The following is a 23,090-nucleotide window of genomic DNA, read 5'->3' as shown; positions in this document are numbered from 1 at the left end:
CTTAATTCAGAAAATAACAAACAGAAGTATTTTTGGAAAATCATTTTAAATAAATGGGTAATAAATACTTTGAGTATATACATTGCTCACTCCACATCTAGTTCCAACATTTTCAGAATTCATGGATGTGGGACCTTCTGACCATGTGATCAAAACATTCTTTGATTATGTTGGATGGTTTAAATTCACTGAACTGAGTACCTCACAGGTATTTCAGTCCAGGTATTTTAGGAGCTTCTTTTAAAAGTTGCTAAACGCAAATGGAGTCAATTAAAAACATCTGACTGCTTTGGATCAAAACTCATTTAGAACTCTTGGTGTAAAACCTTATTTAAATAGTTTATTTTTTTAATAGTGTAATCCAGGTTTGAAAAAAGTAATAGAAATTTACTATCCTGAGGCATTGGTCTATTAGCCAGCATAGAAAGTACCTGTGCTGTTAGCTCCCTACAGTTTAGGCGAATAAAACATTTGTGGACTGTTTTTTGTGTAATATGTTTAATGGTTATTTATTTTCAATCAACTTTAATTAAATTAACAAAATGTAACTTTGAGTCTTTCTTTTCTTATACATCTTTCCCTGGCTGCACAGTGCTTTTTCTTTCCTGCTCAAGTTTATGGTGTCTCTCTTCATGCTATTTTTGCAGTGTCCGTTTTCTCGCCTCTCCCTTCTATCTCCATATACCCTGTTATTTATCTCTCCCCTACATTGTGTGCTACTTCTTTCCCTATGTTTTGTGTCTCCTTTCTCACTTCTCCTACCAAAATCTGTCTCCTTTGAGTTATCACATTCATCTCTCCACCTACCATTCCCTCTAGCACAAAGGGTTTGAAAATATTACAAGGTATCTAATAGCCAGACGTTTCTGAGCAAACACGGATATGAAAGGTGAGGATGGGGAAGTGCTTTTAGAAGCAATACTCAATTGAGAAACTCAACATCTCTCACCCAGAGGTGCTGGAGTTCCTGCTAAGGTGCTGTTTTTAGATTCTCCCCAAACAGCGTTCATCTTTCATGTTGGCTTCTGGATAGCACTGTAGTTTTCTGATACATTTTACACACCGAGACACACACATGTTCTTCTGGAAGGAAGAAGGCACTTTCTCTCTCTCTCTGTTTAGCATGAATCTGTAACCCTGCAGCTTTCTGGATGTTTGTGTTCATCTATTACTTCACCACTCCCAGGTGCTAGATGGGGAGGTGTGTATTTCTACTATTTTAATACCTTTTTAACTTTTTTGCTAGTCCAAGGTAGAATGTGTTCTTTGCTTTTTACCTCTCACCTTTCCTCCATTTTATAGCTCCAGTGCTGCTCAGAGTGAAAAAGACTGTGTTTTTGTTTGTCATTTTTACTGCTGCACACAGGGTTACAAATAGAGGCAGTGAAATACGACAAAACTGGTCAGCTTTCACTTTTGATGCAGTTTGGAAAAATTTGTGGGAGCAGAAGCAGCACTAATACTGACTGTCTTCAGATACTGTATTGGGTTACGCTTGGTTTAGAAGGTTTTCTTGCACCCATAAGGATTTTAAGTCTTTTTTTTTTTTTTTTTTTTTGGGTAATGAAAGGTTATTCAGTAGAAGCCAATGACACTTATTCAGGAATTTATCGTAAGTTAGAGAGGGTCTTTAAAGTGTTGGTGTGAAAGTTTCGCCATTGACTTTAGTAGGTCAGGATTTTGCCCTCTCTGTAGTCACTTCAAAGAAGTTGTTTTATATAAATGTGCATGCAGGCAGTCTTTGAAGTATGAGACTAATAAGCACAAGACAATCTACTCCTTCAATACATGTGTGTACTTACAAAACGTGTATTATTTACTTTATAATTTGGCATAATAAACTAACAATTACTGTAGTTCATAACAGTCGAGTCATGTAAGTACATATTCAGATACTTTAAAACACTCACATTGCATACTTTGATGCTGGCCAAGGATTGCGCTATTTCAACAGCTTTCCAGAAAATCCTCCCACTATGTGAATAAAATATCCCTCGGCAGAATACTCTCAAAGGGCAGATGAAGAAACAGTACTTGTCCTCTGTTGAGGTAATTCTCCCTCCCCTGAGGTGCCAAAAAGCTTTTCTTGTTCAAGCAGAATACATTTGCACCTTATTGTGCCAGCTGTATTGAATTTAGCCCTTGAATGCTTATTTGGATCTGTTAGTATATTATTTGGATCTGTAATTATACTCTGTTAATTTGCAGAATGGAGATCTTATGTTAATGTGTTAATGACAATGAAAGGTAGCTTATTGGAGCTCATAAGGAGGCAGAACTGGAATTCAGTAACTCATCACACCTTTGTCCTTTGTGTTGCTGTAAATACTATATTGAGTATCACACAACTTTGCACTATTAATCCAGTTAATGTTGGGCCTTCACCATGGTTTGAAGTCCCGTTTCTCTGTAAAGATGTTGGTTGTTCAGGATTTTCACTCCTTGGGCTGAACACCTTAGCAACCAGATATCAAAGGCACTGAAGATTGCAGCTCCCAATGACTTCAGTGAGGTTTGTGGATGTTTGACACTTCTGAAATTGAGTTTACATTTTTATTTAGGTCCCTAAATATGGATTATAGAGAGTAACTTTAGTAACCCAGCTGTGAAAAGTTTGGTCAAATAATAATTTGCTCTTATTTTGTAATTATCAGCATGTAAGAATTTGTGACATCGATCAGTTGATTGTATTATCACTGATTGATTGATTCGGCAGGAGACTGTACAGTGGAGTCGCATCTTACGAGGGGGGTTAGGTTCTAAAGTCAGCACGTAAGGTGAAAATCATGTATAGTCAAAAAGAGAGAGAGACGGAAGAATGAAAGAATAAAAAAGGGAGAAAGATGACTTCAACGTTGTTGTATGCAAGCCGGAGTGCCTCAGGGTGGCCAGGAGCATTGTCTACAATCAGCAACACTTTAAAGTCAAGTCCTATCTCTTCGAGGTACTGCTTGACCTCCGTAATGAAACACTTGTGGAACCAATCCAGAAATAATGCTGCCATCACCCAAGCCTTTTTATATGATTGCCAGAACAAAGGCAGGAGATTTTTGTTCTTGCCTTTAAGGCACGGGTATTTGCAATCCTGTAGAGCAAACCCGGCTTATTGCCACAAAACAACACAGTCACGCTGTCTTTAGCTGCTTTGAAACCAGGGGCTTCTCTTTCTGATTTCGAAGCGTAAGTGCAGTTGGGCATTTTTTTCCAGAAGAGCCCAGCCTCGTCAGCATTAAAAACTTATTCTGGAAGATAGCCCTTTTCTTCTATGATTTTCTTTAATTGTTTGGGATAGGCTTTTGCTGCCTCTTCATTAGACTGTACGTTTTTGAGGTTGAAGCAGTTCCTAAAACTGTTAAGCCAACCTTGGTTGGCTTTGAATTCCTTCTCATCAGAAGGCTGTCCCTATTCGGCAGGAGGTTTGAACAGCGCATAGAGGCTAAGAGCCTTTTCTCGCAACGTGTTGCCATCGATAGGCACACGTTTACCGTTCATGTCTTCCAGCCATAAGTTTAATGCCTTTTCAGTCTTCGCTGAAGTCTTATCACGCACCTGGCTTGTCACCTTAGCAGTTATTGGAGCACTTGATGCCATGGGTTGACGAATGTCTCTCTCAAATCTTAATGGCATGGATGCTAGTTTCGTTGTGGCCATATTTACGCGCCACGTTGGAGATCAACATACCGTCTCTCAATAAGTCCAGCACAGCCAGTTTTTCCTCCAGCATTGGAACAGATCGCTGTTTCTTCTGAAGTAGTTGGCTTGTGTTTAGGGGCTATGTTGTAGGAAAAATACATATCTTTAAACACTAGAATCACACTCAGTGCAGCGAGATGCTCACTGGATCGGCGAGCAATGATCGATCCAGCGGTGGTCAATTATCGTGTCTAGTCTAGATGCGATAAATCGATTCCAGAGTGCTCTCCCGTCGACTCCTGTACAGTACTCCACCGCCGCGAGTTGTTGTACACTGAGAGAGTGTAGACACTGCATGATGTGTCAACTTTAACAGTCCTCCACCAGCTGTCCCACAATGCCCCATTCCCTGTGATGGTGACTGTTCTGGTCATAATTTTAAACTCCCACTGCTCAGGGGTCACACTGCTCCCTCTCTCCCCCCCCCTCCGCCTGCCACTCCGGCCAATAATATCCTGTGTGTTTTTGAAATTTTTCTTCCTGATTGCTGACCTTGGTGACCACCCCTAGTGGCTCACCTTTTTTTTGTGCAACTACCCAGCTGACCATGCTGGCTTTATGTGCTCAGGGATCTACTACTACTACAAGATGCTCTTGTCAGGAGTAGTCAGGAAGTATTGGATCTCTTGAGACTGTGGGGAAAAGAGTCTATGCAAGCACAGCTGTGGACCAGCCATAGAAATGTGATGTCTGTGAGCAGATTGCATGGGATATTAAGGCAAAGGGTACAACAGGGATCATCAGCAGTGTAGCAAGCTGATGGAAGTGTAGCAAAGTGAGGGAACTTTGCCAGGTATATCATAAAGCTAGGGAGCACGACAGTATATATGGTGCTGTGCCAAAGACCTGCAGCTTCTACAAGGAACAGCATACAATACCTGATGGAGACCCCGCCAGCAGCTCATAGACCACTGTGGATACCTCAAAGGAGCATGAGATAGACCCTTGCTGTGAACAGCAAGGAGGAGGTGGGAGATGCGGTAGGGACTCCAGCCATGCTATGAGGCACGACCTGTTTGAGATTTTGTTAGAGTCTAGCTAGAGGGGGTCCTTTGTGTACACTGGGATTGCGTTCTTGAAAAGGGAGATGGATACTGAAACAATGTATACCGGGGAATTTTTCCCCATAAGAAATAATGGAATAAGTGGCAGATGCGTTTGCAACTTCACTATACTTGCCTATGTCAATGCTCTTTTTGCCTAAACAGTGTACCTTTTTACAATGAGAGGTTCTACAGTACATATTTTACACACAAAACACTGAATAAAATAATGTAGAACTCCTACTAACACATAGAACATTTTAATACAGTAAATACAGTGCAGTATTACAGGACAACAGGGCCAATTATGCTAAACTTAGGTAGGCGTGGCAGCTTACTTTTCCGTGGCTGGCTTTTTGGCTGCGGATGCCTTAAAAAAGGATTTTATCGACGTCTGCTCTCCTGAATGAACATTTGAACAATAGATCTCCCTGTAGCAAGCCACTGCATCACTGAGAGCCCTGGAGACTTTGGCAGACCATTGCGAAAAGGATCACTGCTCTGTATGATTTCCGTTATCTCATCTAGCAATCCAAAGAAATGGGAGAGATTCTTTGTCGTCAGACTCCTGGCTTCCTGCCTTATGTCATCATCCTCATTCTTGCTTTCTTCAGATATTTATTGTTGGTCCAGCTCAATCAGTTCCTCATTTGTCAGATGGTCAGCGTGAGACTCCAACAACTCCTGTACATCATCCTCCTCCTCCACCTCCTTGAAGCCGACATCCTTCTCCAACTTGATAATTTCTTGCTCGAGAGCAGGAACAACATCAAATTCCACCAAGCTGTGGACAGCATCTGGCCATGCATGGCGCCAAATGCCGTTCATACCTTGCAAAATGCATTCTTCCCATGACACATCAATGTTTTCCATGCTGTTCAAGAGTTGTAGGACTTCCAAAACTCCTTTACACTGGGTTTCCTTCACCTGCCATCTCCTTAATCAACATGGAGAACGTGCTCCATAGGTAATAAGCCTTGAATGTGACCGGCAGATGCAAGTACAGTCCTGTACTGTACAATAGGGGAACGTGTTCCAATTCACATCGGTCCTGATCTGTGCAAATGACTGATATGCAGATCAGGACCAATGTAAATCAGAACATGTTCCCCTATTGATGAGCGACGGATATCCAAAACAACGTTTAAGGGGGAGATTTGTACCGGGGACCTCCTGTAGTCCTATCAGGTGAGGATGGATGAGCCTGGTGAAGGGGAAGGGAACTCAGGTAGGTATGTGGATGCATTTTTCTTTAAAATGTTCAAATTTAAAGATAGCATGTGGCCGGTCCTCAAATTAACAAGACAAAAGTATTGCCTTTTCATTATTCTATTCATATGAAAAAGGTAGAGGTAGAATAAACAGAGTTAGAGTTAGCATCTGCTTTTTATTCCCTGTTGGGCTAGGCATGGGGAGCTGGGTATATGCAGAGCACTTTGTTTACATGCATAGAGATGTCCTTTTTATCTTCCTGAGACATCTCAATGAAACATTCACTCTACAATCCTCTCCCAAAGATTTCTATGAGTGGCTGCCTTATTTCTTCCTCTGCTGTAGGACATTTTCCCACACTACTCTGGAATGAGTTTGGCTGGCACCATGATAATAATCAAGCTAGCAGCGTACAAGCTGGGGTGGCTTTGGGATACCAGTAGCAGCTGTGTTCTCTGTGCCTTTGTGATCTTCAGGAGAGAGATATTCGCTAAAATCAACACCACCTGTGGAAAATAGTGCCATTGTTGAGTGCCATTGCCCATTCTTGTACCCATGAAATAGGGACCAAAATTTTATAGCTTCAAGCAAAACAAAATCTCCCCCCCCCCCCCCCCCCGAAGTCCACACTCTCCATGGCCAAAGCTGAAGTGTCAATAAGGATTTCTTACTAAAAGTATTCGTGGGAATAAGGGAAGGGAGTTTTGAAACATATCTTCATCTTCCCCTTGTATCTCTAAATCCAGTGGTACGTATTTTATCAGCAGCAGCTTCTGGTGCCCCCTCTTTGCCTGCAGAAATACCTGACCCTGATGGGGGAAGAAATAAGAGGACAAGGGAGGACGTGTACTGTGAGATTGTGCAAGCCAGTGCTGCATTGGACTATGAACAAAGGGCTTAGAGGGTCAACATGACTGACAGCATAAAGATAGAGTGGACAGGAAAAAAGTCCAGCAGTCCCAGCAGGACAGGAAGCTGGAAATGCATCAGGACATAATGGGTCTTCTCAGGCAGCAAATCCAAATGATGCATACCCTGGTATGGACCGAAAAATCCAAAGATCCCCAGACTTCCCACCCTTCGCAGTCCTTAGAGAACTCCATGGTCTCTGCCACATACACCCACCCTCCACCATACGACACAGCAATGTGGGACATAATTACCCTACCACTCCATGCCAGGGGACAAGCTTTACTGACCTCTGAGGAACGTGGTTGGTGTATACGTAGCCACAACCAACTGCATTTGTGTACTCAAATGGACATAAATGTTTCTACCTTTCTAATTTTAAATTTTCACTCTTATGTCAAACATTTGTATAACATTGACTGACTATGCTGGATTTTGCACATTGATTTTCTGCACTGTTTCCCTCCCACCCCCTCAGTAAAGTTCAGTTTCTGGAGAGTCTGCTATTGCAGAGTGCATAGTGATAGTCAAAGTAAATAGTACTTATAAATGCACACCAAATACAGGACAAAGGATTCATAGCTTCAGGAAAACATCCCGTCATATTTATAAATGTATAGCAAGCACTACACATTTCTTAGTAGCACCTAAAGCTTCCGGCCCAGAGAACACTCCAGCAGAAAACGCATCTGTGACTGACAGTTAAAGTTGTGCACTTTCAAGTCCTCCCTCAACTGCATAATTCTTGTAATAGCCCTCGTGTCTGGCTGTTCAAAGTTGACAGTTGCTTCACCCTGGTAGCAGCTTTTACCCCTTTGCCTCACAGATATTGTGCAGTATATAACAGGCAGTTATAACCATTGGGATATTTTTCTTATAGAGATTGAATCTAGTGAGTAATCACCATCAGCATCTCTTCAGTCAACCAAAAGCACATTCAGCAATCATTCTGCTCTTGCTGAGCCCAGCTGAATCTTTCATTGGTGCTTTTGAAGTGGCCACTGGTACAGCTTCATGAGCAAGGGATAGGCTCAGAATCACTAGTGGCATTTCCGTATTGCTGATGGTAATCTGCTAGTTGGGAAGGAATGTCCTTGCTTGCAGCTTTTTGAACAGTCCTGTGTTCTTAAAGATGCAAGCATTATGTACCTTCCCTGACCAACCCGAATCAATAAAACATCCCCTGTGATAAATCATGCTTGCATAACCATAGAAAAATAGCCCTTTCTGTGGATGTATGCTGTGGCAATGTTGGCATGGGCCAAAATAAGGATGTGTGTGATGTCTGTTGCACCACCACAGTTTGGGAACCCCAGTGCTGCACCATTTGCTGTATGTTGCTGACAGTAACTGTCCTAAGCAGCTGGAGCTGATTAGTGGCCTACACACTTGAATGACAACAGTTCCCACTGTGGATTCTCCAACTCCAAAAGGATTGCCCACTGACTGGTAGCAATTTAGCACTGCAAGCTTTCAGAGGATGATCTCCACTCTCTTCTCCACTGTCAATGTAGCTCTCGTTCTGGTGTCCTTGCACTGGAGGACCAAGGCAAGCTCAGCACACAGATACAGGAATGCAGGCTTTCACATCCAAAAGTTCTGCCGTCCCTCATTGTGCCAAAACTGCATTACAGTGTGATCCCCCTACTCAGAAGTGGTGCTCTGCTGTCTTCAGCTGCTCCGTGAACACTACCAACAACCTTGAATTGCTTTGCACTGTGTCCCTCTGCAAACCATCTTCGAGGACATCCTCCTGTCCCTGGTTCTTGCAGTACTTCCTTTGTGGAATACAGGAGAATGATGTGATGTATTTGCACTGTTTATGAGACTAGCGGATATATCTGTGGGCTCCATGCTTTTGTCAGAAATGGCAGACACTGAAAAGTGTCATGCAGATTTGTGGAATATTTTTAAAAAGGCATGAAAATTATGGGATGGGGATGGTATTATGGGATGAAGAACGTCGGTGGCCAGGACTTTGACCCTTGGGCAAGTTGTTATCCCACAAAATGTTGCTAAAATGTCTGAAAGACATTGAGCCAGATGGTGCATGTGGTACACTTGGATGTATACCCGTGGTGCACTGCAGTTTACATTGACACAAGCACTCCTGATGAGTATGCACAGCACTGACACAAGCAGACAAGTATGCATGTGCCTGAGCCATAAACGTTGGCGGCTGTAACTTGCGTAATTCAGAAAGGCTCAAGACCAGAATAATTAGTCTCTGCAGCTCTCATTGGTAAACTGCTTTTTCAGCAGATGGGAAACCAGATCCCTTTGCCTCCAGAGAATGCCAGGTGTCCCCTCTACTGCTTGTGAACCAGTAAGGCCCAAGTGTTCTTTGACAGATGCAGTCCTCCTAGTGTTGAACAAGGATCTGCTGTATGCATTTTCTTCCATCCCCTTCATTTGTTGGGTGGATTCAGAATACATGCTGGGAAGGACAAAGGTCATCTTTCCGGCATGGTCAAGGCACTGGTCCAATAACTAAGGCTGCAAGTCTGTCATGGAAGTCACGGATTCCGTGACTTCTCTAGCAGACAGCTGCAGCAGTTTGGGTGTGTGGGAGTGGGGGGGCACATACTTGGGGTGGGAGGGCCCCCCCCCCCTTGTGCTCCCATTGGCTGCGGTTCCCAGCCAATGGGAGCTGCAGCAGCTGACACTTGTGGCGGGAGCAGAGGAGGAGCCCCTGCCCTGGCCCCTGCCTCCGCTGCCTAGGAGCTGCGGGGACGGAGCTGGTAGGAAGCCCCACCACACCCTCCCCCTCCAGAACCAGCAGGAGTCCCGGGTGGCATGCCACAGCCCGATCCCTTCCTCTTCCAGCACCAGCAGGTGTCCTGGGTCACCCCCAGCACCCGTAGTGCCCCGGGACAACCCCCCAAGCACTCCCAACCGCCTGCTCAAGTTTTAGCGACTGCAGGTATTTTTCGTAAGTCATGGACAGATCATGGTCCTGTGAATTTTTGTTTGCACCCATGACCTGTCCATGACTTTTTACTAAAATACCCGTGACTAAAATGTAGCCTTAATAACCTTTTAAAGCTGTCTGAGAAGCCTCTCTGTTGCCTCAAATTAAGACGTATTGCAGTCCAGAATACTCCTGCATCCTCATTCAGATACCTGAGGCAATATTACTCACCATTTTTATTATCTTGCTATTCTCAAAGAAGACCTCAGTATCAACAGCAGCATCCTCCTCATTTCTGAGTGTCTATATATGAAAAGATCCTCCAAACCCAAGGGGAGTCCAAAGAATTCTTATGTGACTCCTTCTTTGCCTAATTTTAGACCTCAAATTTGATGTTAGAGTCGAGAGCAGCAAACAGAGTTTAGACTTTTATTTTCTACCCTTTGGAGAGAGTCGGGTTTGTTTTAAAGCAACAAATAGCAAAACATCAATATGGACAGAGAGGTATTGGATGTTATAAAAGAGGGTTACACCATTACAGGTCAAGACCACTCCTCCCCACCATCTCTTCCCTTCCCTTTTCAGAGACCCCGCTCATGGCAGTTTTCTGAAGGCTATTACAGGGAGAAATAAAGGAGGTTCTGGAAGATCTCAGGAGTCAAGGTTTTTATTCTCATTTTCTAGTTCCACAAAAGGAAGGAGGCTTCCAACCAATCCTAGGTCTGAGAAAACTATACAAATACATCAGTAAGTTTAACTTCAGGATGCCAACTCTCAGTTCAGTCATCCATTCTCTTTCTTCTCTAGATTGGTACACTGCTCTCAATCTCAAAGATGCTTACTTCCATATTTCCATTCAACCATATCATGGAAATTACCTTCTTTTTGTCGTAGGACAGAACCATTTCCAATACAGGATTTGACCTTTCTGCAGCACCTCGGATTCTTATAAAATGCCTTTCTGTAATAGCAGCCTTCCTGAGAAGACAAGGAATTTTCATGTTCCCATATCTTGACCACTGACTTCTGTCTCACTCCAAAGACAAGTTGAACAATGACATTCTCTTGACATATTCTGTATTTCAAAATTAGGTTTTCTGATAAACAAGAAAAAATCTATATTGTGCCCAACACAGACAATTACCTTCATAGGAGGACTTCTCAATGCTCTGGAGTCAAGAGGAAAAATTCCAAAAAACTGAAATCCAGCATACAGTGCTTACTCCAGGAAGTACTGGTTTTCCTCATCTTTCTGGGTCTTGTGACATAAAAAAAGTATGACATACACCTTATGCAAGGCTCAGAATGAGATCTTTTCAACAGTGGGTTTCAAGAAATTTCAGGCCCACTGTAGTTCCAAGGAAAGTTTGGAATCCTGATCTGTGATGAACGAACACTGAGAATACACTGAAAGGAGTGATGTTCAGTGCCTCATCTCCTTCAGTAATAATGACAACAGACTCTTCCAAGACGGACTAGGAGGTGCATCTCAACAAATTAACAAGAAGTCCCTAGAATCTGCAAAAATCGCAACTTCATATCAGTGTTTTGGAATTAAGGGCTATCAATTTAGCACTGAAATCTCTCCTTCCTCAAATTCAAAGCTCTGTCGTTCAAGTCACAGTAGACAATATGTTAACAGTATATTATGTAAATAAATAAGGAGATATCCGTTCATCATAGCGTTGCCCAAAAAGCAATAAAACTGTATGAGATGGTGGTGCATACATCACAAAATTTACCTGATTGCATTGCATGTAACAGGATCTGACAACCAACTGGCAGATCAACTGAGGAGAGACTCCTCTCAGGTTGTTCATGAATGGCCTCTGAAGGAATCAGTGGAATCAGTTCAGGATGTGTTCCGTCTCTGAGGATTTCCAAACAGACCTTTTTGCCTCAACACTACATCCCCATGCTTGTGTTTCAGAGCAGGGGCAGACATTCATTTGTTGATGGATGCTTTTCTCATCAGTTGGGGGATGTATGCTTTCCTGCTTTGTTAATTTAAAAAAAAAAAAAATTGACGGTGGTAAAAAAAGGACAGGACTCAGCCAAAATGATACTCGTTGCTCAATATGTCTAGACAGCAATAGTACACAGACTTGTTTCTCCTCTCCTAAGGGAAATTCAAATGCTTACCGGTATCACCAGATCTCCTGTTATAACAAGGGGAAAGAGTACCATCCAGAACCTGAAGCGCTACATCTCACGGCATGGGCGACAGGACTCTGACAACTTTTGAGAACTTTTTCTCTTGAACATGTACTACATAATTTAAAAAAAAAAAACAGCTATACAATGGTATGATCTAAAACAGGGGTTTTCAAACTGGGGGTCAGGACCCCTCAGGGGGTCCTGAGGTTATTACATGGGAGGTCGCAAGCTGTCAGCCTCCATCCCAACCCCAGCTTTGGCTCCAGCGTTTATAATGGCGTTAAATATATAAAAAAGTGCTTTTGATTTATAAGGGGCGGGGGTTGCACTCAGAGGCTTGCTATGTGAAAGGGGTTACCAGTACAAAAGTTTGAGAACCACTGATCTAAAATAAGGAGATTTCTCCTGTGGGTATCAGATAAGGGTTTTAATCCAGTATTTGCTCCTAGTCAGTGTATTTTAGAGTACTTGCGTGTCCTAAAGAATAAGGGATTATCCATTGCATCCCTTAGAGTGCCTTTAGCTGCAGTAGCAACTTTCCATAATCCTATGGATGGAAACTCAGTTTTTTCATTATATTGTAAAAGGTTTTCAAAGAGTCTGTTGACTCTACCTAACAGTAATAGACACTGTTTCTCCATTAGACTTAAACTTAGTTTTAACACACCTTGCTTTCTATTTCATCTTTCCATTAAAACAGCCTTTATTATAGCAGTTACATTGGGTAGAAAAACTAGTGAATAGCAGGTCTTGATGGCAGACCTTTCATTTACAGTTTTTTTCATAAAGATAAAGTAGTGCACTTGCTGCCTCCAAGTTTTTACTTCAAGTAACTTTTGATTTTCATGTTAATATGTTAACCTGCCAGTGTTCTTTCCAAAACCTCACACTTATAAAAGTGAATCAAAGTTACATTGCTTGGATGCTAAGTGTTTTATCTTACTATTTAGATAAAATTAAAGAGTTCAGAATCTCACCTAAACTGTTCATTTCCTATGCAGATAACTGTAAGGGAAAAGCTGTTTCTGCTCAAACCTTAACTAGATGGGCCAGACAAGGCCTGGAAGTGAGTTACAAGAATGTTTCACGTTCTCTGCTTACTGCTATTAAAACACATTTTACTAGTGTAGTTGCTACTTCAGCAGCATACTTTTAGACATGTTCCAGTAATTTAAATATGTAAAGCAGCTACACAGAGCTCAATACATTTTTACTAAACATTATGCATAAGGCATAGCTGCTAGGTCTCATGCTCAATTTGACAAGACTGTTCTGTAATCTGTTTAATTAGGACACCTTATCCCACCATAATATGCACTGCTGACCAAATTGACCCAAAAGTTTATGCAGAGATCACTAGAAGAAGTGAATGTTTCTTGTGGTTCTTTGAAATGGACTCTGCATATTCACAGACCCCACCATCCTCCTTCCCCTTTGCTGTGGAGTCCTAATTATTCTATACTTTGCATTAGTGATGGAAGGAATTGAGGTGGCAGCCACTGCCATGCCCTTTTTATAGCCACACCCCTCAGAACACTCTAGAATGCTGAAGCGACACATGCGCATGTCAGCACTTACATTCTAACAGACACTACTTACAGAAGGTTCCACCATTCAGCGGTACCAGTCATTGCATATCCCAAAAGTACACCTTGAAGAACCTTGGTTACAAGTAACCAGCCTTCATTTCACAACTTCTTCAGCTCTCAGTCATTTGAAGTCCTAGAGTAGGAGGTGGAACTGCAAACAAAGAGCCAGACTGTGACGATCAGCTGGCACAGTGATTCTTGTTAGTGGGCCTCATTCAGGTGTAGGGGGAGGCTGGTCAAAAGCAGAGTGGCCTGTTAGTTGTTTTCATGACCTCCTCTCTCCAAAGTGATCAGTCTTGGGGAGTCTGGAATGCCAGTCTTCCCTTATGTGGCTTGTTGAATTGAAAAGAGGCTTCTTAGCCTTGCCCTTGATGCTTATGTCTTACATGTTTTGCTTTCTCCGCTTTGTAGTACCTCCTTCCAAAATGCTCAGATAAATCAGATGCGAGGAGCATATTGGAGCCATGCAGCTTAGTCCAGTCAAGTTTGAATTAGGACACTATTTATTTATTTATTTTATTTATTTTAGCTGAGGCTCACTAACATTCTATTCTGTATCACAGAGACTGTTGATATGTGATACCCCTCTTTCTCCCCCCCCCCCCCCGGTAAGAAATCCAGATGCGAAAGACTGTATTTGAGGAAGCTGGCATAATTTCATCTATGTGAAAGGTCCTAGAAAGACATTATCGCCAGTTCATGAAAAATTCATTATAAAATCACTATAGAAGAAATTTATGAGCAAATATTAGCTTAACAAAAATGTCCCATGATGCATTGTTTTTCGTCCCAGCATTCTATGGGCTTCCGACTGCATTTCAAGGCATTTTTTTCAATGGCCCCTGTTTACTGTGTGCCCACCATCTCCGTGTGAAAGGATAGATCCAGCACTGCTCTCTACTGTTGTGGTAACTGTCATTAACACTTTATGGATGGTCATGCAGTATATCATGAGCTTGCTATCTGAACAGGAATCTGAGTTGCCTGACCTGTTGCATGCCATAGAAAGAAACACCACTAGCTTACGTTGGGCATTCATGGAGTAGCTGGAGACGGTGGACTGCCTCTTTTGGGCTCAGGGAACAAGCTCTGAGTGGTGGGATCGCATTGTTATGCAGGCCTGGGCTGATGAGCAGTGGCTACAGAACTTTTGGATGCGGAAAGCCACCTTCCTGAAACTGTGTGCGAAGCTTTCCCCAGCCCTGAGGTACAAGGACGCCAAAGTAAGGAGGAGTCCGGTGGCACCTTAAAGACTAATAGATTTATTTGGGCATAAGTTTTCATGGGTAAAAAACCACTTCTTCAGATGCAACAAATAAATAAATCTGTTAGTCTTTAGGGTGCCACCTGACTCCTTGCTGTTTTTGTGGATACATACTAACACGGCTACCCCCTGATACTTGACACCAAAATGAGAGCAGCCCTCTCGGTGTAGGAGCACATGGCAATTGCTGTGCAGAAACTGATGATTCTAGACCGCTACAGATTGGTCGTATATCAGTTTGGAGTCAGTAAGTTGACCACTGGGGTAGCTTTAATGTAAGTGAGCAGGACCATTAACGGCATCCTTCTCTGAAGGACTGTGACTCCTGGCAGTGTGCTTGAAATAGTGGATGGCATTGTGGAAATGGGCTTCCCTAACTGTCAAGGGGCCACAGATGGAACGCATATTCCAATTTTGGCCCTGGACCATCTTGCAACAGAGTACATCAATAGAAAGGGGTACTTTTCCATGGTATTGCAGGTGCTTGTGGATTGCTGCAGGCGTTTCACTGACATCAATGCGGGGTGGTCCTGGAAAGTGCATGACACAAGCATCTTCAGGAACACCAGCCTGTACAGAAAGCTACAAGCAGGGACTTTTTCACCAGACCAGAAGATTCCAGTGGGGGATGTTGAAATGCCCATAGTGATCCTGGGAGACCCAGTGTACCCCTTGCTCCCATGGCCCCTGAAGCCTTACATGAGAAACCTGGACAGCAGAAAGGACTGCTTCAACAATAGGTTGAGTAGGTGCAGAATGACTGAGGAATGTGCATTTTGCAGATCAAAAGCACCCTGGATTTGCCTTTATGGCAGGTTTGCTCTCAGTAAGGAAAACATTCCAATGGTCATAGCTGCCTGCTATACACTGCATAATCTTTGTGAAGCTAAGAGCGAAAAGTTTGCACGGGCGGGTGAGTGCCGAGGCAGATTGCCTGGCTGCTGATTTTGAGCAGCCTGATTCCAGGGCTTTTAGAGGTGCATAACAGGAGGCAATTCGAATCAGGAAAGCTTTGAGGCGACATTTTGAGAATGAGAACCAGCGAAGTGTATTTCTGTGCAGGACTCTGCTGTGCTTCATTAGATCAATTTTTGTTTGTAAACACTTGTGATGATTCCTGACCGGGGTTTTCAGTAAGCAGATGATTAAACTGCATGTATATGTTTTACTATCAGCTGCTATCGCAGTTTGTAGGACACTTGTTATATTTGTTATATTTCAGAGGTTTTGTTTTTATTAAACACCAATTAACACACACACAGTCTTGGTTGAAGGGAGGTACCAGTGCAGGGAAGGCTCTCATAGCTGTGCTTAAGTCCAGATATCATTTTGGAAGCTGTTCAAAGGGATGGAGTGAACAGGAAACCAAGAAGTTCCAGAAAGTTGAAGGAATGTGTGGGAGGAGTTTGGGGAGGGCATGGAAAACATTTCTATATGGGCTGTGGGAGGCGAGGTGGGGGCAAGCATGTATCTGTTCTGACTGTAACGTGATTAGGGACTTCAGCATCGCTGTTTGCTCCTCCGTTACTTTTATCATCCACTCAGTGGCCTTTTGAACGATCTCCTGATTTTTTCTTTTCCCATCTTTCCATTTCTCTCCACTCCCTGCTTTCCCTTTTTTCTGCCTCAGAGAATTGCAGCACCTTCTGGAACATGTCCTCCTTGCTCCGCCTTGGTCGCTTCCTTTTTGGGCGGAGGCACTCCACTGGTGTGTAGGGGGTTCCCCTGAAGGCCACTTCTGCAGAAGCACAAGAAACAGTACACAGAAGCATGATTGTTAGTGCATGCATAGCGTTGAATTGTTATTGTAAAAAATACATCTCTTTATAACATACCAAGCACTTTCTCACTGGCCCTTGGAAAGCACACGTCTCAGCTAACACCCTAAAAATGGTGAGTTCTGCCCGGGTGGGTGGGGGTTGTTGAAGCTGGGGTAAAGAGAGACTTTGGTGATTCAAGGGTAGCGGTGCAGGCACCTAAGGACAATATTGTAAATTCTGCCACCATTTTTCCATGGTTCATTGAAGCAGATTTCTCACTCCTGAGGGTATGCAAGGGTGCATCTACTTCATATGTGCGGCTTCAGAGCTAGTTCCTATGCTACTCCCCTGTGTGCCACTTTGGTTCCTGCATAAGTGATTGCAGAGTGGCGCAGGAAAGTTTCCTACAGTGGGTGGAGGTCTGCCAAGGAACCTTTGGTAGAGGATTGGCAAGTACCTCCAGGAAAGCTTCCTAGAGATCTCTCTGGAGGATTCTCGTGAAATCTCTTTGTGCATCAACACACTTCTTGCACCACACAGCTTAGCTTCACAGGGCGATTTGGAGCACATTCAAACCTAGCTAGTCTTCCACACTTCTATCCTTTCACCGAGTCCTACAGCATACAAAGCAAAGAACAGCTGTACGTCATATAACCAAACAGCATCAACACGAGTAAATCACTTACCAGGGGTCTCCTCTCCTGCTTCTTGCTTGCTGAAAAGGGAATGCTGGGACTGGCCAAACACCTTCCGAGTGGCGAAGAGTTCCTGACTCGCCACACCGGAGGCCCTGCTGTGGGCTCCCCATTGTCTGGAGTCTTGGACAAGGAGGTGAACTTGAAGTGCTGACCAGAGCGGTCTAAATGGATATTGTGGGATACCTCCTGGAGGCTATTTATGGCAACAAAGCCAAGCGCGGTGTCTACACTGACACTTTGTCGATAGGACTTTTTGCTGCAAAGTTCTATGTCTCTTGTGAAGGTGGTTTTATTGTGTCACCAAGGCAGGAGAGCTTTTTTTGCCAAAAGTCACATTGCAATGTGTACATCTCCACTGTTTCATTGAGAAAAGCTGCCTTTTGTCAACAAAACTCTGTAGTGTAGACAAGGCCAAAAGTAAGTAACTTCCCCCTTTAAGTACTAAAAGTACTTGGCTATTTGTCTATCTTTTGTTAGATGGTGACACTCTGACACCTTAGAGTGTTGCCATTTCTCCATATAAAAATGCCTAAACCAATTTAAATAAATTTGTTTTAAAAAATACGTTCTGTCTGGATTAAGTTGTTTTGACAAGTTTCAGTTTGATGCAAATTACAAAACAATATTTATAGTGGAAATGTTAACATTTAATTATAGTCCGTATCAGTACAATTTAAAAAGGAATTCATTTAGGTTTCTTTATGCCTAGTCCTTTTTTCCAACTCCAGATAGTTTTATAACAACACTACAAAGAGCACACATAATGTAGGGTGCCTCATCTCACTGATTCCGTTTGTCAGTATAGTGAATTGTCAGTTTCCTTTGAAGGTAAAGGAAGTCATGTTTTTAATGAACTTAAAACAACTCTTTCAGACTGTCATTATTTAAAAAGTTACTTGTACCATATATAAACTTTCCTTACCAAGCGCCTTGCCACTCCCAACAGATAAAGTGCTGCTCTTCTCACCACACTGAGCTACTTCCAGCAAATCGCAGTTACCCTTCTCCGGTTCACTTTTACAAGCTGTACTCTCAAAGTTCTGTTTTCCTTCCATTACCAACCTCTGCTTCCACAAGGAACTAGATGTTAAATTCACTGAGAGACTACCAGTCATATCCAAAGTGTCTAGAGATGAGAGTAGACCTGCCATCCCCTGCATTCTCGAGAGATTAACAGACTCAGCTACCCAGTCTTACCTCTCACTGGCTGGGCCTGGGGTCACAGCCCCGCTGAGCCCTCTCCGTGGTAGCTCCATCCGTGCCGTGGACTCATTTCCCAGCAGCACCTCTGGACAAGGCAAACCTGGTTGGCAGCTGACCTGCCCTGCCTGTGGGTCCCCCCATTCAGATGAAGTTACTACTTATATTTTAGTAATGGATGGTGGGGGGGGGGAGGGGCATATTTTGAAATGGATTTAAAAACTACTGTTTTTTTCTAAGTGCATGGAATCGTGCACAGGCCAGAGTTTGAAGAGAGCATGAGTTCACATGCAGGAGTAAAATGGGAGTACAGGCCAAGTGCACTTTTTGTCTCTACTAATTAGGCCAGCATTCACATTTTTCACTTTTTTCAGTAATCTAAGGAGCCAGCAACGTCTGTTTGCTCAGCAGTGAAGGCTTTTTTGTGCTGCAGTTCACATCCCCTCTTTTGTTTTTTCCTGTTTACATAGTATGAATGTTTTAAAAGAAGAAAAATTAAACTGACTTTTGTAGACTGTACAGTACATGGATGGACTTGTTTCTTCCGATTTGTTTCTTTGTTTCTTCCGATTATATCAGAGGACATATAGCAACATGGCAATTAATGACATTTCTGACTTTTTTATGTAAAATAAGAGGCAAAAATATTATGTAAATTGAAGTTTTTGCCTCTTGATGCCTTAAGTTGTGTGTTCTTTGCCCAACTTTTAAAAATAGTATAGTTAGCAGATACTTGGATCTCTTTCTCTCCCCCCTCCCCCCCGACTCGTTTTCATAAAGGATCGGCAAAGAAACATGGTATAGCTCCATAGACATTCTTCATTCTAAAGGGAAAATATTCAATATATATCATGTCTTGAGTAAATTTATATTTAAATAATTTTTTCTTTCCAACTGTTGGGTTCCAAACTTTCAGTCACCTTTTGACTGACAAGTGTTTATCTAGGTACTGCTTTACAGACACTAGTTATGTTTGCCACAAATGTATGGATAGCTCCCATATTCAGATATATCGTATGCTAAAATAGTAGCCTGATTTGAAATGCCTGTCTAGCAGGGAGGTTTTATTGGAACATTTGTAATAGCCCTAGACTAGAATTGTAGTTGATGTAGTATATTTCAGTCAGTTACAAAGAAGGTAATGAAAAGGAGTACTTGTGGCATCTTAGAGACTAACAAATTTATTTGCGCATAAGCTTTCGTGAGCTCAGATAAATTGGTTAGTCTCTAAGATGCCACAAGTACTCCTTTTCTTTTTGCGAATACAGACTAACAGGGCTGCTACTCTGAAAGAAGGTAATGTTTAATAGAGATAATTGGCTTTAGTGGTGTAGTGAACTGGCAAACTGCCCACATGATCATCCTTGCAGGAAGAGTGCATGGTAAAGTGTTGCTTTACAGTTGCTCCCCAGAAGGCTACTGGTTATATGTCAAGCACTGAATTTTACAACAATTATCAGAGTCACTTGAACTAATTATCCTTTGAATTGAAATCCCTAGGCTACACAACATAGGTTTATGGGCAGGCTGTTGATACTTAATACACCACAAAGAGCTTATTTTAGTTCATGTCAGAGAGGTTGAACAGGGGAGAATCAAAAATTGTGAAGGCCTGAAAGGATGTCATTTAAAACAATCCTTACAAGATGGAACCTAAGTGTTGGTTTTTTTTTTTTTTAGCAGTGGGGCTAAAGAAGGGGCAGATTTTAGATCTGTTAATCTATCTCCTTTTTGACTCTTTTTTTTAATGTACTTAGTAAAGTATAATTACAAAAGCATTAATTCAGTCTTATACTGTACCTCCTAAAATCATTATGAACTGTGTACATTTAGCTAAAGTTTATTATTCAATATTTATTTCTTGATGCTTGGAGTACAACAGTTATTTTATGTCTGATGCTGTTAGCTGATGTAGTATCAAAAACTATTCCTGTCTCTTTGACTGTGATCCTTGCCTTAAGACAGTTTATTAAACCCTGTTTCGACAAAATAAAGTTTAAACTCTTTATCCTGGCTTTGCAAGATGTTGCAAACTGAGCGTTCAGCACTGTAAAAGATACAAATGATAGTCTTTGTCCTGAATATCTGTTTGAAAGAGAAACGAGACAGTGTGAGATTGTGTTTTAAAATATATATTACATCTGCCCTTCCTCCTTCTTCCATGTTTGTACCTTCACTTCCCTCTGATGCCCTCCTCTATGTGTATGCTTCCCAACTTGTTCTCTTATTTGTATCCTCAAGCCTTCAGAGTAAATAAAAGCAATTTTATTTGAGTCCCATTATCTTAATTTGTGAGGCACCTCAACATGTTGTCTTCTGTATCTTCCTGTGTTAGATTTTGCTCATTTCCTAATCTTTGTTTTAGAATAATGCCAGTGGTATGCATTTGATTCTGCTATTGGCATCCTTTGAGAAGCAGGTAAGTTTTGCAGTGTTGCAAGGGAACTGTTTAATCTCTCATACGAGTCAATAGAAATACAATTCACAAAATCCTTACCACCTTTGAATAATACTGTTCCGGAAACTTAGAAACAGTTTAGAAAGTTAAATGTGTAATGTGAACAAAAGAGTGGCCATACTGGGTCAGACTAATGGTCCATCTAGCCCAGTATCCTGTCCTCTGACAGTGGTCAATGCCAGAGGCATCAAAGGAAGTGAACAGAACAGGGCAATTATCAAGTAATCTTTTCCCTGTTGTCCAGTCTGAGCATCTGGCAGTCAGAGGCCAAGGGACACCCAGAGCATGAGGTTGGATCTCTGACCATCTTAGCCATTGAAGGATCTGTCCTTCATGAATTTATTTAATTCTTTTTTCAACCCAGTTATACTTTTGGCCTTCATAACATCCTCAGGCAATGAGTTCCCCAGGTTGACTGTGCGTTGTGTGAAGAAGTACTTCCTATGAGTTGTTGTAAACCTATTGATTTTATTGGGTGTCCCCTGGTTTTGTGTTATGTGACAGGGTAAATAACACTTCCCTGTTCACTTTTCCACACCATTCATGATTTAAAGACTTCTATTGTATCCCCCCTTAGTCGTCTCTTTTCTAAGCTGAACAGTCCCAGGCTTTTAAATCTCTCCTCATAAGGAATTGTTACCTGCAAAAATCTAGGGCACCCCGCCTATACCCTACTGAGGGGTCAAGGCATGACCCAATCAATTTAGGCACTCCCACCCTTTCCCTTTCCTAGGGCTTAGGGTATAAGGCACCTATCCTTGCCTGCCCCCCAGGGCTCAGGAAGAAACCTGGTCAATTTAAGTACCCGCCCTTTCTCTCCTGGGGGTTCAGGGCTCTATAGGTCTGTGAAATCTTTTCCCAGTGAAAGAGCTGTAAACAGCTGTGCTCTAAACATCTATTTATCAGCAACACACACAGAATACGGATACCAAGCAAATCTCTTATGCTCACCACTCCCAATATACAGACAAATTTCACTCGATGGCCAGTCAGGATAGACTCATCTGGGGGTTCCTGCCGATGCCTCTGCACATCACGGTCATGCAGAGGGGTCAGAATTCCAGCAGCTTAATGTTGAACTGCAGTCTGGAAATGGTTCCCAAAGAACATTATTTTTGATTTACATTGTGTAGGTAAAACTAGCTATCTCCTTCAAATTTACTAAACCTATCACATTATCCCACACTCCTAAATAACAAAAATTTTAACCAATTATACACTGGCACCAATATGTCCTCCTTCCTACCCAAGTTCTTCACATTTTGTCTTTCATGCCCACATTGTAACTTAGTTGTGACCTTCTCTGTTTGTGCAGATGGTCAGCATAAAATGCTGGTCATAGTTTATCTTACCATTTGTTATGTCTTTTTCTGTATTCTCCCTAATTTCCCAGTGCCTTTACAACCTTAGTGGTTATAACTCTCCTTAGGGACATTCCTGAGGTGGGGGTGCTTTAGCAGCAGCTGTTGTTCCTTTTTTTCTTTTAATTTCAATTTTAATGGTGAACTCCCAAGGCTGGTTTAGTATGGGGGGAGGTTTGATCAGGTCTCAGGCCTACAGAATCAGTCGTATACCCTTAATTATTTTTGTTACCCTTTCTGTACCTTTTTCATTTCTAATATAACTTTTTTGTGATGAGGTGACCAGAACTGCATGCAGTATTTAAGGTATGGGCGTACCACAGTTTTACATGATTGTGATATTTTCTGTCTTATTATCTATCCCTTTCCTAATGGTTCCTAACATTTAGTTAGCTTTTTTTGACTCCTGCTGCATACTGAGTGGGTGTTTTTAAGAGAGCTGTCCACAATGGCTGTCCATTCATGAATTCATGAAGGACAGATCCTTCAATGGCTATTAGCCAAGATCTTTCTTGAGTGATAACTGCTAATTTAGACCACATCATTTGTATGATAGTTGGGGTTTTGTTTTCAAAATGCATTATTTTCATGGTTTCAGAGTAGCAGCAGAGTGTTAGTCTGTATCTGCAAAAAGAAAAGGAGGACTTGTGGCACCTTGGAGACTAACAAATTTATTTGAGCATAAGCTATTTGAGCATAAGCTTTCGTGAGCTACAGCTCACTTCATCGGATGCATTCAGTGGAAAATACAGTGCGGAGATTTATATACACAGAGAACATGAAACAATGGGTGTTACCATACACACTGTAAGGAGAGTGATCAGGTAAGGTGAGC

General features: G+C 42.2%; 1 protein-coding gene across 6 annotated transcripts in view; it reads left to right on the top strand.

Moving 5' to 3' along the window:
• NCK2 (NCK adaptor protein 2) overlaps positions 1-23,090 on the top strand; it is a 161,164-nt gene that overhangs the window by 30,082 nt on the left and 107,992 nt on the right. For 2 of the 6 annotated variants that reach the window (XM_077814285.1, XM_077814284.1), the window contains exon 2: positions 16,409-16,671. The exons of the other annotated variants lie outside the window; for them this stretch is intronic. The gene's annotated coding sequence lies outside the window, so the exon portion shown is untranslated. The remainder of the gene's footprint in view (positions 1-16,408; positions 16,672-23,090) is intronic. 6 annotated transcript variants of the gene reach the window in all.

This window comes from Eretmochelys imbricata, chromosome 1 (assembly GCF_965152235.1).
Source record: "Eretmochelys imbricata isolate rEreImb1 chromosome 1, rEreImb1.hap1, whole genome shotgun sequence".
In the NCBI taxonomy this organism is placed as follows: Eukaryota; Metazoa; Chordata; order Testudines; family Cheloniidae; genus Eretmochelys; species Eretmochelys imbricata.
This window is presented reverse-complemented; position numbering and strand designations above follow the sequence as displayed.